The following is a 17,680-nucleotide window of genomic DNA, read 5'->3' on the forward strand; positions in this document are numbered from 1 at the left end:
AAGTATCTAAAATATAAATTTATAATTATCATAAATAATTTATTATATTAGTAACAAAATTACCGTAACATAAATTTTTATTTTAGTGACAACATTATTTTTAAATTAATAATTTAATTTGTGACGATAATAAACACATAACAATATCTCAAAGTAATATTAGTGACGAAGTATTGGTCACCAATAAAAATATTACTATCGACAAAAAAATTTTGTCATTATTATATTTTTTTCAGTGTTAAAAATATTGTCATAATAAAATAGATTATTATGACGACTTATTCGTCACAATTTAGCATTTTTTTGTTAACAAAATTGACACAACAGAATAAATTATTGTGAGCACTTTAATCGTCATAATTAAAAATTTTTGTGTAAACAAAATTGACATAAATAAATAAGGTTATTGTAACCACATAGCTATGTCACAAATATTAAATTTGTTAGTGTCGTGAAATTTGTCACAAAAATATGGAATAATTGTGACCATTTGTCTAAAATGGTCACTCTTGTATTACCATCTGAGGTATTTGTGACAGGAGGTGATGAATTCTAAAATTTGCTATTATTACTAATTATGACTGAAATTGTCGCTTTTAGTGATAACTTTTGTTATCACTAAAAATACAATTTGTTGTAGTGTTTCCATATCCAGATTGGGCAATCCTCAAGAAATTGGATGAATCCCAATAAGGGTTCTTCCCTCATCTCATTCCTCAAAGACTCCTCCCTCATTCCTATACCTTCCAATTAAACAAGGAACTGGACCCATTCCCAATCCATTCCCACTCTATTCCTTACAAACAAACAACATTTAAAGTCATTATACGTGACTTACTATTTTTTATATAAATATTAATTTCTTTACTGCAAAGGGTATAAAAGTAATTTTATCCTTTTTTTCTTACTTTTTCCATTCCCAATAACTTATTCCTCCTGCTAAGTATAGTTTTTATTACCATTTCTATTACTTTATTTCCATTCCCATTACTTTCACTATTCCAAAACCCATTTCTCTCATCACCCTAATAGGAACAATGAAACAAACCTAAAGCTGTCAAAACAGGCCTAACCCATTGGGCTTGCCCGCCTCACCAACAAAAATTGGGCGGTTGGGTTGGCCTTTTGTAGGCCCGTTTGGAAGCTGGCCGAAACGGGTCAACCTCGTTTAGGTTAGGGTTATGGGCGGGGTGGGGATAAATGAGGATAAATGTTTTAGGTGCCTTATGTAATATCATGGTATTAATATTTCTCTTATCTATAGTTGTTCAATTCATGTGAGAACTTTTGAATGTTGGGTTAATTGGTTAACTTAGTTGGATATGTTGTTATGTACTTGTTTTATTATTTTAGTTGTGTGATTTATTATAACCTCATATGTAAAATATTTTTTGAAATATGTCTTTTGTATTATGTTTTGTGCTTTAATAAATATCTTTTGGTTTGGTTTGGTTTGTTAAAAAAAATAATCAATAATTTTTAAATGTTTTATATTTTTAGTGGGTCGGCCCGCTTAACCCGTCAACCCAAGGTGGGTTGGATTGGGTTGGCATTTTGCCAACCTGCCAAATGGCGGGCCGCCCAGCCCCGCCCCGCCAAATGACAGGTTTTGGCACCCCGTGGCCACCCGTCCCGCTGGCCCGTTTTGACAGGTCTAAACAAACCCCTTGATGATGAGACCCTTCCCTCGTCCCTCATCGTCGGCACCACACAGAGAGAAAGATGAGGCCAGGTCCTAGATTTTATTTTAAAAAAATAAATAATAACATGGTTTGGTGATCTTCACTTGTGGGTTTCGGGGTCTTATCACCACAATCTAGGAGTTGTTGAGGATAAGATATAAAGGTAAGTGAATTAATCTATGTGATAAAAAAACCATTTAAAATTTGACTTCTAAGATTATAAACTGGGTGGGGTTCACAATCCATTTACCAAAACAACAACATTTGAGATTATGCAAGACTATTTTTATGGTTGAATATCAAAGTACAAATTTTACCAATATATATATTTTTTGAGAAATAAATAAAGAAAGGGGGGGAGGGTAGGTGGGAAAAGAATAGTATAGTTGTTTAATAAATTAAATAAATAAAATGATGATGAATTTAGGCAATTGCATAATATATGTATGTTATTTATTCAAACCATACATCCATCCTATGTACATCACACTTATTTAGTAAGTTATCACACACACATATATATGATACACATCTATCCAATTTGAGGAACTTGAATGACAACAAAAGATCTAATAGACAGAACGTTTTTATTTGTTTGAATATTTTTATGGTTAAAAATCAAAGTACAAATTTTACCAATATATATTTTTTTGAGAAATAAATAAAGAAAAGGAAGAGGGGGTATTTATTCAAACCATACATCCATCCTATGTAAATCACACTTATTTAGTAAGTTATCACACACACACACATATATATAAATATATATATATATATATATATATATGATACACATCTATCTAATTTGAGGAACTTGAATGACAACAAAAGATCTAATAAACAAAACGTTTTTATTTGTTTGAATATTTTTATGGTTAAAAATCAAAGTACAAATTTTACCAAAATATTTTTTTTGAGAAATAAATAAAGAATAGTATAGCTGTTTAATAAATAAATAAATAAATAAAATGATGATGATGAATTTAGGCAAACTATCACAACGAAAATCCTTTGTTACCGTCGATCCTTCCTCAACGATGATGGCTTTCACCTGATCATTATCCTCCTCAATAATGGTCACTGCCTTCTCACCTTTCTCTCCCAACAGCTCCCGCCACCTACTTTTACCTATATAAAAAATAATCAAATTTTTTAAAAAATATTTATTTATTTATTAGAGGTGTGAAGTTCTCATCTCAATCTATTTGTTCTTTCAACGTACGTGAGCTTAGCTTTGAGTCCGTCTTTTTGACAAAGAGACAAACTTTCTACATAAGGAACTCAATACCAATATATTAAGAGATCTTTCAAGAAGAAACCTTACAAAATAATTGAAAGAGTATATATTATATTTAAACTAATACTTATTTGTTTAATTGATATGTATATCTATCTACAAACTCTAATGTAAAATAAAAGAATATTAACTTTTAGAAAAGAAGAGAGAGTGTTACCAGTGCAAGACATTTTGATGTTTTGTAATGGATGATAGATGCTTGTGGAGGGTTGGTATTTATTGACAGATATAGGAGATTGAACTATGAAAATTGTACACGTTAACCCATCACAATTGCCCTTCAATATGAAGACTTTATGTTAACAAGTGCTTAAATGTACACGTTACCTTATTAGCTTTGTCCTTCAATGTGATGGCTTTGGGTTAGATAAGTATTCAAAGCTAATACCTAAAATGTTTTTGCATAGATTGTTTAAATAAAACTGGATGAAATGCAATAAGTCAAAGAGGCTCAAAACCACAAATGATAAGGATGAAATAGACGTACTTTATTTATTCATTTTGCTAGGAAGGTTGATAAAATCAAAAGAAGATATACATTATTAAAACCCTGTAGCAATACATGTTGAAAAAAATCAAAAGAAGGTATACAATAGGTCAAAATATCAAAATGGTCCCTCTACTTATGTGTTTTCTGTCCATTTAGTCGCTCTAATTAAAATCTGCCTTTTTAGTCCTCATATTTGCACATTTTTGTCTTTTTGGTTCCTCTAATCGACAGATCTGCTCTTTTGGTCATTCTAGCTGATGAATTGAAGGGACCAAAAAGGATGAAAATGTGTAAATACGAGGACCAAAAGGGCGGATTTTATATTAAGGGGACTAAAATGACGGAAAACGTAAAATAGAGGGACCATTTTGATATTTATACCTATACAATATGAAAACCCTCAAGCAATGCATGTTGAAATTTTACACTTAAATCAACAAAGAAAATTCAAATCGTCAAACAACGTGATTTAACTAGAGTTCATGATATTTTGTCACTTGGTTGGTTTGTATATTTGGATCCTTAAGAATAGAGTTATTGAGGAAAAAAAACAGGGAGTGAGGACAATTTCTTTTTTCTTTTCTTGAGTTAAAAAAAATATTGTATACAGGAACACAGTTGTAGGAGCAATCAGGAATTCTTGAGAAAGATAATAATTTATTTTTACTATGTTGTTTGATTGCAAAAAATGAACAATAATATTTCTTAATAAATATTATTAATTAATTAATTTTTATTTATGAATACCTACGTTGTGTCTGTTTTGTTGTTGTTGTTTTTTTTTGGAAACTAAATAAGTGATATTTATTCAAGCAAATCTACATATAAAACATTTGAAAGAAACTGTGGAGTGGTTGCAAGCCACTCCTGACAGTTTGCGTTAAATTGACAGCCTTCGCCAAGGAATGGATCATCCAGTTCGCATACCATCTCACAAAAGAAAATTTTGACATCTCTAAAACACTCCGCTAGGGCCAAACAATCACCACTAAGGATTCCCAATAATGAACCCTCTAAAGGCGCTCACTAGTGAATACGATATTAGAATCTGCGAGTCTGATTCAACCTCCACCATATCAAATCTCATGGACACGTAACCATTGGAGTGCTTCCCTACATGCCATTGCCTCTATAATAGCTGAGTCAGGGTTGAAAAGAATCAGATCATGCATTGTGGATTGGTTAAGAAAGGTAAGCTTTCATGCAACAAACTTTGCAAGCGATGTGGCTTTGTTGGACCATACTAGGTGGATCTTGAATGCTCATACATACCATAAAATGATGGGCCACTTAGGCTAACTCATTGCAAGAACAATGGGAGATTAAGGTTGTTCACCAGTCCACGAAATCCAAAGACATTGAAGGAAAGCAACCCAAAGCCACCAAGCTCCAGACACTTTGAGCAAATGGGCATTCTACAAGCACTTGCATGTTTGTCTCCTCAACACTATTGCACATAGAATATTGGGAGTCAACCAAAATATGGCGTAACGGAGAGAGGAGTGAGTAAACAAGAAGTTATTGCATGCACGCCATAGAAAGTTACTGAACCTTGGGGAGAATATTTGAATGCCAAAGACGATGCAACACTGAAGGAGGAGTTTATGGGAATTATCACATTTTCTTATATTCAAAATGCAAGTGATGTACAATATATATAGTGGCATGCGAAGGCATACAAACCATGATAGATATGATACAATCAATAATATTCTAGATATATAGCTAACTATTCTATTATAGAGGATTACGAGAATAAATCAATTATACATCAAATTTATTCCAATAGGTCGCCCTCAAGATGGTGCTCCATTAGAGACACCAATCTTGAAGCAAATATCACGGAGATGGTGTTAAGAAAAAGGCTTGGTAAGAGCATCTATCAACTGATCAGCTGAAGAGACATGTGCTTCATGAAGGAGTGTAGTCATGACTAACTCTTGAACAAAATGATAATCTAGTGCAATATGCTTCATACGGGAATGAAAGACAGGTTTGGCATATAGATTTGTTGCGCCGATGTTGTCAATGTAGAGTGATGGTAATTTAGATATTGAAATGCCAAGTTCATCAAGAAGAGAACATACCCTCTAAATCTCATCCTCGCCAGATTTAATGGCTCAGATACATCCTTTGTAGATGAGTGAGCAATGAAACGTTGTTTTTTTTAATTCCAAGAGATTGGATTTGTACCAAGAAAAATAACATAAGCTCTCGTGGATATGCGATCATCATTATTACCTGCCCAAGCATCATCACAAAATCCATACAAGAATAAAGAATGATTAGATAAGAATAGAAGACCATAAGAGCGAGTACTATTAAGATACCAAAGTAGTTGCTTAACTGTACTCCAATGTTGCATAGTAGGAGCATGCTTGAATTGTGATAATTTATTCACAACAAAGGTAATATCAGGATAACTAATAAGAAGATATTGTAAGCTGACGATATAACGTGGTGATGAGGACATCACTCTCATGCCAACTACACCAACTATGGATGGTAATACTTTAGTTGGTATAGAAGAGGAAGCATATTAAGGAGTAATTATCACGAAGCCGTGCTAAACAAATCCAAAACCAGGTGAACGCTAACTTAAGTTTATTCTTAAATGGTGTTTACAATTTCTTCTATCTTAATTATACTTAGGTGTTCCGGAAGTGAGGATATAATTCCAGACTTAGTTAAACAAGAGGATAGCAAGAGAGAGCATTTAGAGCTATGCCACATGCAGGCCTTACACTCACTTGCATGTCCAAGAAGGAAAACTATGCCTATCTTTGCTGGCCCCACACAAATAGAAGGAGGTGTGGTTTTCTTTTATGATAAGTCAGCCCAAAATATCTCTTTTCTAAACCAACCTAATTTCTGGAAGGAAACAAAAATCAAATCCCAATCAACTAGAAAATCAAGTATTCCAAGTTTAAGGATGGAGAGATTGCACCCGCCGTATTCACGTGCTACACTAACAACGTGATACTATTCCTATATTTAGATTAATTTTCTAGCCAATTTTATTTTCCTATTTTTAGATTATTTTCCTAGCAAATTTTAATTTATTATTTTTAGATTGATTCCCTAAGAAATTTTAATAAGATAGTTTTCTTGTATCCCAAGTTTAAGTCAGTTATAAATAGCCTTGTACCTTCTCCCTTGGAGCATCGAATTTTGATTATCATTCACGAAATAAGAGTTGTCTTACTACCATTGTTCTTGTGAGTTATCCCTGATTTGCGAGAGGAAAGTTTTGGCTTTCTCCTAATTCGTGCTCTATGCTTTTGAGTGTTTTGTGTGGATTAGTTTTCAGTTTGTGGTTCTACCATTGTTCGGACAACGGGTCAGAGTTTTTGAAGCTTCGGATCATCTCTCCCTAATATACTGGTCACATCTATCCCAAGCTATTCACAGCTAGTTACCCCTTAACCTAGATCCTACGCCGTGAAAATCGGGCCATCATCTTGATCTCCTTCTTCTTCACCAAGTTGGAGCCTATCATGTAGCATCCGGTGGTGGAGAACCATAAAAGAGTTGGAGCAATGAGGGTGTAGAAAGAGGGGTTTACACATGTTTGGAGCCAACTATGTTGTATCATTAAAGAACATCCATCAAATATTTAATTTTTTACTAATTAAGGAAGAATCTCCTTTAAGTAAACTCAATTTCTAGGCCAATAAAATAAGAAAGATGATAAGTGCTTGTGTATAAGTAATACGAAGTATTCTTTTCTTACATTAAGCATCACTTTTATCAGATTTTATCGCTTCTTCATGTGTATTTGTGTTGTTTTGGGCATAAAGGGTTGTGGAGACAAAGTTGGATGAAAGAAAGCAAAAGTAGATCGTGGATGCAATTGTTGATGAAGTTCATGGGTTGAACAAATATGAAGACACAAGTTGTGCTCAAAGACATGTGGGTATGTGCCAACCTCCATTGTGCTCAAGAGAATACACAAAATGGAGGGGCACAAAGAAAGTCACACCCATATGTTCTGACTTGTGCAAACATTAGCAAGAGTTTCGTCAATATGGTTTCATTAAAGACGCAGACGCAATCTACCGCATGGATGTGTGCCCATTCATGTGGTCTTGATGAAAACAGTGGATTCGGGAGCATTTCGATGAAGTAATGTAGCAGTTTAATGTAGAAAAATCATTGTAGTAGTTACTATTCACAGCGCGCATAAAATGAAGACCTGAAAATTCACACGTGCATGTGGAATTTCCACATGCCCGTATGGATGATCGATTCCAGCCCTATAAATGCCGCATTTTGAGCGTTATTGAGGAATCTTTTTGTCCCATCTTTGGAGGCACTCCTAGCTAGGGTTGGATTGGCTTTACCTAGGTTTTTGGAGTGGTTCTACGACCTTCGACATCACGTTCCTTTGGAGGAGAGTTATTGGGGCGACACCGATTCGGCTAGGTGTGCCCTAGGCTTGACAAGGAAACCTTTGGAGAAGACGAGGTGGCTCCACAAGACCATCGATACGAACTACAATGGGGGTTTTATCTATGGATTGCATGTTTTTACTATTAATTTCATTATTGATTCTGTATTGCTCCATGGAAAGCTAAATGCCTAGTGGGTTCTTGGACTTGTAAACCCTAGGATGATTCATTAACCTTTATTATGCTTCTTTAATTAATGTTTTAATTGAGTTCCATCCTTTGAATGCTTGTTGTAGTGCTTTTCCCTTAGAGTGACATTAGGGTTGAGGATCCATCTTGGTAATCCTTATGGATGAGTAACACTCCATTAGGATTAGACAAAGTAAGGTTGGAGAGGGTCGAGAGGGTGAGTCGAGAGGTAGCGGAACACCCCCTTTCCCTTCCGATGTGGTTTATCCTACCTCCACGTTCCGAGAGTTCTTTGCGGTCATGATAGAGTGAAGTGCTAAGAGATAAACTCCACCGGGGCTTAGTTGTGCAAGCAACAGAGTGATGTGTTGAAGTAATCCATAGTACTGGGGTTTAATCGTGATTAGGGGTCTTTCGCCTAAACCAAAGGGTTAGATCTATTTTAGGAAATAGGGTTTACTATTTGGAGTTCCTAGAGCTTCATGCAACCCCACACAGTGTGAGGCGTCGAGAGTATCCTTTTTCGCTGGGGCATAGTGTAGGGTTAGTCATGGTTGACCTTAGATTTGGGACCGTGTGTCTTTAGATGTCCACGACTCATTAAGCATCAGTTAGGAGGCATAATGATTAGTTTTGCACTTGAAATAATAGTTCTAGCGTGAGCAATATCCGGGTGCCCCATCTCTCTATCGATTACCTCTCCTTATCCCAATTGTGCTTCTTTTCTTTTCTTTACTTTTATTTGCATTGATATTGTTCACACAAATCCTCAATCGTTTTCACTATAGTTAAATAACAATTCTTGTGTTTCTGAGCACTATTCCCTATGGATACGACTACCCACTCACCGGGGTACTTTATTACTTTGACGACCCGTGTATTTATGGTAAACACACGCAAAGGGGTATGTCAAAAGAGATTTAAGATCCTTGATAGAAAAAGTGAGCACCCAATTGATCAATGACATTCTGTATCATCACATCATGACTTTAGTGAGAATAAGACCATCCTTATGCACAAGGAGATACATTGTGATATTGTCCCGATGATAACTGAATATGGAAGTATCAGATCGTGAGTTGACAAAGCCAAATCGAAAGAAGAAAATAGCGTGATTCGTTATATTAAGCCCAAGGTGTTTGTTTGAGACCATAAATTGCCTTGTGAAGTTTACACATGAAAGTGGGGTGGGACTGATCAACAAAACCTAGTGGTTAAGATATGTTGACATCTTTATCAAGGTGCCCATGAAGAAAGGCATTATTGATATCTAATTGCCTTAGAGACCAACCCTTGGTAACAACAAGGGAAAGAAAAACCTATATAGTTGTAGGCTTAGCAACAGGACTAAAGGCATCATGATAGTCAATCTTGGGCCGTTGGTGAAAACCCTTCACAATAAGATGAGCTTTATAATAGTCAAGGGAACCATCAGATTTCCTCTTAATGTGGAAAACTCATTTGCACCCAACAATGCTTTGAGACTTATCTGGTGGAACCAAACTCTATGCACTATTCTTGAGAAGGGCATCTAATTTTTCTGACATGGCGGCTCTCCATCGTGAATCTTTGAGTGGCTGAGTAAAAGACAAAAGCTCAGAATCATTTATAGCTGACATACCTCTTGCATGTGTGTACTGTAAGTGCACGGGTGTCGAAGCAATAAAGTACCCAACTGGACCGGTAGTCTAATCCACAGGGAACAAAAGTATTAGTAATAACTACTTCTAAGTTATCTAGTCGGAATCAAGAATATGATGAATGAACTTAATCATGAGAAATATAAATGTCATAAGCAAACATGAAAGAATAAACATGAGAGAAGTCTCAATCAATGAAAATGAGGTACCCGGGCAATGCTCCCCTAGGATTTAACATGAAGCGCAAAATTTAAAAAATGCTTCTAAACCAAGTTAATTAAGTCGAGGAAATCCAAGAATAATTGGTCCCTATCTCTAGATCACCGATACTAGCCCCCTACGAGGTCCCGGTGGAGAAATCGCTTAATCTCAACACCTCACATCACATATGACCGCAATAGACTCTAGGGATTCCTAAGAGTATATTTGATTCCTAAGGATAGACCTAACCCTATTTATAGGTGAAAGATACCCAACCCCCTACAAGGTCCTGGTGGAGAAATCTCTCAATCTCACACCTCACACCAAATATGGTTGCATAGAGTTTAGGGAATACGGAGATAGAATATACTAATCGGAAGGGAAAGGGGGCACTCATTATCTCATGACTCACCCTCTCAACCCTCTTTAATCTTGAGATTCTAGCCCTAATGGAGGACTCTCTCTCATCAAGGCAAACAAATTATGCATACCAACCAACCATAAGATCAACAAGGCAAGCAAGTAATAAGAAAACAAGATTAAAACTCAATTAAACTCAGATTTAGGGGTCATTTGGTATGGGGAAAGTAACAACTTTTTACTGGAAAGTTGAGGTTGTGAAAAGCTTTCATATATTTGTTTGAAAAAAAAACCATGTAAAGTAATGGTCAAATTGTAATTACTTTTCCTTTGATCAGTGGAAAGGATTCACATGGGGAGGGGGTGTGAAACAGATTACATCATGGTTTAGAAAATAGGATACATGTAAAATTCCAATTTCACCCTTTTTCTAACTTTAAAATTCTTCTATTTTGTCCTGTCTTCTTTTTAAAAACCCTAACTTTAGCGAAGAATTTCTCCACCATCTTCCTTTTCAAAACCCTAGCGCAAGCCAATCTTGGTAAGTCATATAATTTTTTGTATTTTTTTAAGAATCTTTTCTTATTGCCTTTGATGTTGTTTAAATTGATAATGGATTTTTATTTAAAACTCATGCATAATACCTTTTCTTTAGGTGAGATCTATTCTCAAAAAGATTGCCAGAATTCATATAAGAAGTGTGCCTCTTGGATCAAAGTTCGGGTAATTATATTTCTCATAATAGAAAAATATGAATTAAATATCTACTTTTGCTGGGTATATAAAAAACTTTCTTAATTTATTTATATATAAACCACTGATTAATGTGAAAATTAAAACATAGTTAAAATTAAAATAATTGATATTCATTGAAGGGTAAAATTGAGAATAAACATAACTTTGCATGGAAATGTTATTCATACCAAACGAAGGAATTATTTTGCTTGTATTTCAATTGCAATTTTCAAGGTTCATACCAAAAACGTAATGTTACTTTGCAGGGGAAAAGTAAATGCAAGGAAATACTTTGCAGGGAAAGTGTTTCCATGCAAAGTACCAAACAGACCCTTAATAGAAAACACAAAGTAAATCAATACAAGAATAAAATCCTAGAGTTCACATGCCCAAATACCTACTAGGGTTTAACCCTCCATGGGGACAAGTTACAAAACAAATAATGTAATGTAAATCAATGAAAATCATGGAATAAAACCCCTTTGAATTCGTGATGATGGCCTTGATGGGTCGTTCAACGTCTTGAAAGATTTCTCTCCGAAGCTAGGTCGCCGATGGTTTCCTTTTGCTATGATTAAGAAAGAATCTATCAAAGTTGGTGAAATATGCCCTCAGATTCGCAAAAATCTCCTCTCCAAACTCTAACCGCTTTGCCTCTCAAAAGCTGTGAAAAAATCTCCAAAGAATAGGGCTAAAACAACTATTTATAATGACCAACTCGTGTCTGTCACGTGCCTTGACCGGCTTTGGTGAAATTCTAACCCGATTGCGTGAACAGTATTTTGCTACATTACTGTTACAGTATTTTTCCTACGGTATTTTTGGTACATACTTTACTACAGTGCTCCTCATAAACAAGGCTCCAACACTCTTCTCTTGACCCCACATGTACGAGCACACGTTCGCATGGTAGGTTATGAGGCTTCTGTTGTTTAATCATCATTGGGAAGGCTCTTGAAGTCTTCACACAAGTAGAGACATGGAACTATGGCTGCCTTTGTGCCCTTCCAACTCACAATTTAACTTGAATTCTCTTTGGAAAGTTGGCACACACTCTCATGTGTGTGAGCTCCATTTGTGTCTTGATCCTTATGTTGCTCAAAAATTCCCAAAAGGTGCTTCATAACCTATCTTTGCTTTCTTTTCTTCTCTCAAGACTTTTACAACTCTATTTGCACAAAGAAATACCAAATATAATTTATAAGACATAAAATATGATAAAAATGATGCTCAATGCATGTAAAACATACAAAGAAATATGTTCTTTCAAGCACTTATCAATAGCGATAGCAGTAACAAGCTCATATTTTGGATTGGGTTTAAAGAAATTTTTTTTGGAGAGGGTAGCCATAGGATGGATTGAGGTTGTTGGTGGATGTGAAGGAGAGGGATTGTGGGAGGTGGATATTGTAGGTTTAGAAGAGAGAGGATTGGTAGAGATGGGGGATGGTGGTGCGGGAGAAATAAACATGGGAGTGGGTGAAGAGACTTCCAGAGGAGGTCTTTGGGAAGAGGTAATTGGTGGTAGGATTGATGCCGAAGATGAGAACATTGGTAGTGGTGAAGAACACTCGACATTGGGGGTTGCGGAACCGCATTAGTGGAAGCCATAGTAGGCTCACTCACTATGGTATGATGATAAGTTTCTCCAGTATACACCGGTGTCAAGAAAGCACACTCGTGTTTATATTTCAAATTGTGTTTATCTTGTAATTTATTTTTGGATAATCTATACTTTTTAAATAAACACTGGCTTAGTATACGCTCATGTTCTTGCTCGAAGAATTTTCACATTATTAAAAAGTGGAGTTTAGGCAGAATGCAGGGGTTTTTTAGAAGAGATATTTTGGGGAGTACTTTAGAGTGTTTCCTAGAACGTAATTGGTACACTAGCATGGTAGAAAAAAATAAAAGAAGATGTACTTTGAGTGGATTTCTTGAAGACTAAGAGGGGTTTTATTGAATTTATTTTAGTTTTCTAATCTTTTTAATATTTGGATTCATGCCTATTCCTCTATTGTTCTTGAATTAATATGTACAAGTGTCTTGATTTATATTTTATTTCATGTCAGTTAAGATTGAAATCCTTTGTATGAATAAATCTAGTATAATTGAAAAGAGTTGTGTGCATTCCTAAAGATTGGATGACATAAATATTCCAAATTAGAGTAAAATCTAATAGAGGAATCATAGATCGATTAATGTGATTCTAAGGGTTTTAATTAGAAAGAGGTTTCAGTTAATCAACTTAACTAGGGTAGTTGTTAATAATATTGAGAGAGATTTTAATATATTCGAGGAATTCTTGTGGCCCAACAAACTTTAGAGGAATCTGATGGTTGGAGTCTTATTTGCATGAGAAGTTCTAGGGAAATTCATTATCTTGGTACTACTTCTATAATTGGTTGTTTCTTGTTTCAATAATCACTCTGGTGGATTAAATATACCAATTTAGTTTATTTTATTATTTTAATTAGTATAAATTCTTTATAAAAAAATGTTGGTTCCATAATATAAAAAGAATTATTACTAGTAATCGTAATCCTTGTTGAATTGACAATAGGTATTTTTAAACCATCTATTCCGAAAGCAATAGGTGCAATTACCTAGAGAAGACCTATAGGGTAAGGGAGCAACTAACACCTTGAAGCATCGACACATGATCATAGATAAACAATCAGACAAAATATAGTCAACAAAATCTTCCAAAAAATATCATTTCAAGACCAAAGAAGAGTCTTTTGTGATTAGATCATTGGTCGCCTTTAAGAAATTAAACAAGAAAAATCAACAAAGCCTATAGGATCTCCATAACTCCATTCTATTTCAAGGTTCAAGGAGAATCTCCTAAGGAACTACTCATCTAAATCCTTTCTTGGGGTTTAATGAAATAAGAGAATTATTTTTTTTAGAGGATTGTACGGCCTTTTGGGATTTAAAAAAAAAGGATCCAAATGGGGCCTTTGTAATTACTATAACTTTGTTCTATTTGGTGTTTAAAGAGAGGTTGTGCTAGCTAGAAAAGCACACACGTTCTAGTCTTTTTTAGGGTCTAAGAAAAAGGAGCATTAACCATATCTATGCTTTTCAAGTTCAAAGAGGCAATGTTGCTAAAGCCTTGACGATTACCTTATCTCTTCCTATTCAAGGTTAGAGAAGATGAGACACTAGTAACTGAGTAACTAACTCATTCAAGGGACAAGTTGACAAGGCTTGTAGGTTGTTTTCTCTTAATCTTATTTAGAGTTCATGAAAACAAATCATCTGAGTTTAAGTAACACCTTGTCTTATACCAAATTAGTTTTCATAGAGAGACAAAATGGTGAAATTAGAGAATTATTTAGGTATCATGCTATTAGGTTTAAAACATGATTGTAATTTCTCATAAGGGCAAGTTCAGTATTCTTAGTCATTAAATTACGTCAAGAACTTGTTGGTTATATCAGGGTTCTTATGGACAACTGTTTTATTTGAGACAACTTAACCTATGTCAAAAAAGCTTTGCCTAAAATATGAGTAAAATTGGAAAAGTGTTTATAAGCCATAGAGAAAGCCAATATGTTAATATAAGGGCATGATTATTAATGAAAATAGCTATCTATTCAAATATGATTAAAACTTGTTGTAGTGAAAATATCTTGGGCATGATTATTAATAGTAATAGATACCCATGTTTGGATATATTACTATTAGCTTTGAAATGGGTACTATAGATAATAGGATTATCTATAGTTAAGGACTTTCATTACCCCAAACTTGGGGGGAATGTGGAGGAATAAACCCTATTGATAGTGAAATGATATTTTTGCCCTTAGTTAAGATTTAATTAAATAGTAATCATTAATTATAATAATTAAAGTAAATAATAGTTAACAAAAAATGATTCATTTAAATATTAAATTATAATAATTAAACTAAATAATAATTAATAAGAATAATTTAATATACATATTTCATTAGATAATCAAAGCGAAATGACATTTAATTAAATAAAATAGTTAATAGAAGTATTTAATTATGGTAATTAAAGTGAAATGATGTTTTTATGCTTGGTAGATGTTTAATTAAAAATTATTACTTATATTAAGGGCATTAAAGTAATTTTTATACAATTCACTATCTCATTTTCAAAAGTTCAATATTAATTCTTTTCAAATACACCTTTTCATGCCATTCGTTTAGCATTTACATATGCACTAGATATTCAGGGCGAAATTTTATAAAAATATATATTTAAAATTTTTAATTATTATTATCTTATCTCATAAAATTTTAATTGTTTTTAAATTATAAAATTTCATTTATGATTAATATCTAATAAATTTATTGTTATAATAGGGCCCCACAATCGTCAAGGGCCACACAATTTTTTTAATTATATTTAAAAATTTTATTTATTATTATCTAATATCTATCCACATAGTTATGATAATGAAATTAAAATTTTTTAACCTATAAAATTTATCTTAATTGATCATTATATCAAGATGTAATAAATTTGGCAGCATTATAATCTATTAAATGGATTAATGAAGTTAATATTGAGACTTGGACCACTTGGTTCTAACTTATAATATAGTTATGATTTTGAAATTGAAGTTTTTTTAAACTGTAAAATTTATCTTTTTTAATTGATTCATGATCAAGATGTAATAAATTTGGTTTTATAATACTTATGATGGCTTTATAATCTATTAAATTGATTAATAAAGTTAATATTGGGATTTGAATCTAACATTAGTATTGTGATCTTACAATCTCAACATTTTGACATTCCAAAATATTAAATAAATAAAAAAAAGCCTCTACACTTCTATTTAAGGGGTTAATTGATAATTTTGCATCTCATAAGACAAGAAAAGTGAACTTTAGCAGTAATTAAACTAAAGACTTCAAGGATATCTCTAGATTTTTTCCAGATTAATATTTGATTTATCGTAATTATTAATAGTGATTTATATATTTTTTATTTTTATTATGTAATTTATTATTTAATAAAAATAAAAAAAAATTTATAATTTTTTCCTAGGGCCCCATTTTCGCTAAGGCTGGCCCTGATTTTTCATTACCATTATATTTATCATTACCATTACCATTCCGTGATCCAAACGGAATTGCTCTTCATATTTAATTAGTGGAGCCACGAGTTTTGAAACTAAGAAGCTGGACAATAATTATATCCACATCAACCTAGGTTACATCTAACATTAGTAAAGAGGTAGAATTAGCAAGATGAGGGCTTTGAAAGCCTTAAAAGGAAAAACCTAGTATGTAAACCTAGTATGTAAATATAGTATTGTTCATGGAACAATAATGGTCGGATATTTCTATTACTTTCATTAAACAAATAAATGAATAAATAACCATTTACAATGACCTCTTGGGCTAGGGTATCTTGGTTAGACTGTTTTGTTTTCAGAAAAGACTGAGATTGAATCCCAAAACTCACACAAAGTGAGACATAAGTACTTGTTGAGCTTGTCGTTGTGTTTTACTCTATGCATGTCCTTGACTTTACTTAAATAAAGGTGTGTGCTTCATCTATTTGACAAAATAATAATAATAATAATAGTAATAATAAATAAATAAATAAATAAATAAATAGCAACTTGATTGGGATAGAGATGTCCATGGGAGGAGCTGGATTAGCATCGGCCAAGAGTTAATAATAATGGTGACTATACTTGTCAAGGCCCTGCTTGTCCTGGTTATTAGATCTATATTTTTGTCCAAAGCCCATCCACATTTGTAAACACATGTCCAAGGTCAGCATAAATCCGGCCCTATTAAATTTAAAATAAAATTTATTAAAAAATAAATAAAGTTCACACTTTTAAACAAAGATAATTTAATATTAAATTATATCTAAATAAATTTTAATAGGAAAAAGTAGATTTATTATAGTTTTTCGTTGAATTAAAACAGGGACGTAGTATTATAGTAATAAAATTTTATTTTATATCATTACCAAAGTCAGAATCAGATCAGGTCAAGTAGCATTCTTCTGTAGTTTCGTTTAACTGGACATTTGGCGTATATTTAGTATTAAAATTTTTATAAAAAGCCGTATTTCTTTTCAAAATTAGCTTTTAATTTATATTTTCATGAAGAGGGCAGTCCTTCTGCATTTCTCTTTCATATTTAATTTCGATTGAGATAAAATGTTAAAAATAATTTTTGACATCAAATGCTAATGTTAGAAAATAACGAGATATACAGAAATATTTGTGATAAATATAAAAGAATCGAAAGAGTATGTATGGAGAGACGCATCTTGTTTTATATGGAGTCTTTTTCTATGCTTGAATAGATTAACCCATGCATGCTCTTTCCGATTCTTCTATTATCTAAATCTATTCCACATCTGTCATTTTCTAACAATTAAAAACTTCATTGTCAGCCACTGGAGTGTGCAACATTTGTTCATTTTTTGAAATGCGCTCAGAAAGAGAAATCAGTGATAACATCCCACTAAAATTGCAAAATTAAAAACTGGTACACAGCCTTCACTATAATTTGAGCTCAATCAAGCCACCTGTAATTGATATTGGTTTGTTTGAGACCTATTTCAATATTGACATCCATTAGATTTAAAAGTTGAAGAGGTTTGGAGGGTTCTTAGAGGTATTATTCCCTTTTCCTTTTGATTTATCCTCTCCATTCAGGTTCTTTGCAATCCTGGCAGTGGGCATCAG

This window comes from Dioscorea cayenensis, chromosome 4 (genome assembly GCF_009730915.1).
Source record: "Dioscorea cayenensis subsp. rotundata cultivar TDr96_F1 chromosome 4, TDr96_F1_v2_PseudoChromosome.rev07_lg8_w22 25.fasta, whole genome shotgun sequence".
NCBI classification, from domain to species: Eukaryota; Viridiplantae; Streptophyta; class Magnoliopsida; order Dioscoreales; family Dioscoreaceae; genus Dioscorea; species Dioscorea cayenensis.